The sequence below is a fragment of the Vombatus ursinus genome, unplaced genomic scaffold (assembly GCF_900497805.2).
Source record: "Vombatus ursinus unplaced genomic scaffold, bare-nosed wombat genome assembly UNPS02014841.1, whole genome shotgun sequence".
NCBI classification, from domain to species: domain Eukaryota; kingdom Metazoa; phylum Chordata; class Mammalia; order Diprotodontia; family Vombatidae; genus Vombatus; species Vombatus ursinus.
The window spans coordinates 22616581-22618716 of NW_020954619.1; positions in this window are offsets into that span (position 1 = coordinate 22616581).

Here is a 2136-nt window from a genome sequence, read left to right on the forward strand (position 1 = left end):
ACAAGCATTTTGACAAGCTGTCATTTTCTACATTCTCAGTTTTTGTTTTTACAAATGGTGGATCCAAGGTACAAGATCCAAGTAAAACTTGTAGTTTGTATGAATTAAGGGAGGTTGAGAGGTATGGTCAGGAACATGAATCCCTGATTTATGTTGAAAATTATTTGCCTAAAAAATTTTTAGTGGTTCTCAATTGTCTCTGGGATAAAAATATCAACTTTTTGTGTAGAATTTAAGACCCTTTCCAATCTGGCCTATGGTTTTGATATAGATGATCAGTCTTAACTAAGACCCAGGAAAGGGAAATGACTTGTCCAGGGTCAGACAGCTAAATTTATGGAAGAACCCAGAACCCAGGTGTCCTGACTCTCCATTTGAAGGTTTTCTCATTATTTTATATTGTCTCTTATTAATTATTAATTCAATTATTAATTAATTTAATTATTTGAAGGTTTTCTCATTATTTTATATTGTCTCTTATTAATATCCTCATGTGAATAAGGTTAATATATCACTGCTCTTTTGGGAAAATCTGATTTCTATTGAAGACTCAGAGTAATCAAGGCTTCTGAAGCACAGAGATAATAGTAAATAGTGAATACATCTATTGCATGTTGAACTGATGACCCAGAGAATGTCCCCAGGTGTACTGGGTAGTTCCTTTTTGGAAGACACATGGAATAAATGATACAGACAAGACTGGGACAGGATCACAAGATCATAGATTAGAATTGGAAGAGATCTTAGCAGTCACCTAGTCCAATTCCCTAATTTTATAGATGATGAACTGAGGTCCAGGTAAGTTAATTGATGTCCAAAGCCATCCATGTGCCACTGTCATTGCATGTGCCATTGTGTGTCTGGCATTAGAACCCAGTTCTTTTTCACTGGATTGAATGCCCATAGTCACTATATGATTTTCCCATTGTCATACAGCAGGAAGGGCAGCTAGGTGGCACAGTGGATAGAGCACCAGACCTGGAGTCAGGTAGACTCATCTTCCTGAGGTCAAATCTGGTCTCAGACACTTACTAGTTGTGTGACCCTGGGCAAGTCACTTAACTTTGTTTGCCTCAGTTTCCTCATCTGTAAGATAAGGTAGAGAAGGAAATGGCAAGCCACCGCAATGCCAAGAACACTCCAAATGGGGTCACGAAGAATCAGACATGACCGAAATAACTGATTTTTTGTTATTGTTATTTTGTGCTATAAGAAATACCTCTTTTCTGGACTGTTCTAACAGCAACAACAGGGAAGGAATAACAAACACAAAAGGGAAGGAAACTCATCAAAAGGAATCTCTAATGGTGAAACTTTAGATACTGTGTTACTCAGATCTGGGACATATTTAGGGGGCTACTAGTAGGTTGTACAGAATCAGTCTTTCAAATTATTTTACAAAGATGGCCATAAACTCTGGCTATTCCTATCTGTTTCTTAGGCTGACCTTGGGATATTGTCATCAAATGATACTGGAGAAGTAATTACTAATTTTGTCACTAAGTACTGCTCTTCCTCACTGTGTCCTATATGTTGTGGCAGGGCCCTGGGAAGCAGAAAGTTGAGAGAGAAAGTTCCAACACTGGGCAATGGAAGTGGTGCTTACTGAGTTCACTCAAGGGCACTTTTTTTGGTAAATAGTATTTTATTTTTTCCAATTACATGTAAAGATAGTTTTCAACATTCATATTTTTTAAGATTTTGAATTTTAGATTTTTCTCCCTCCCTCTCTCCTTGCCTCCCCTTCCCCAAGACAGCAAACAATCTGATAAGTTATACATGTGCAATCACATAAACATATTTCCACATTAGTCACGTTGTCAAAGAAGAAACAGAACAGAAGGGAAAAAGCCACAAGAAACACAAAAAGCGAAAATGTCCCGTCCCGCGGGACATCAACAGAGGTCCGGACCTGTAAAAGAAGGAGGGGAGCAGGGGACACAGGAAATGGAGACAAGACAGGCTTTCTGATCAAGTCTCGTTTATTGAAGGCTAGCTCAGGGTAATTATACACACCGTAAGAGGGAGTGGGGGAGTTCCATCACCGGTATAGGGGCGGGGTATTCCAGGAAGAGGTACAGCTTTGTCCGTAATTTGTTCTTATCACAAGGACCACCAAAGGTATAGGGGTATTCC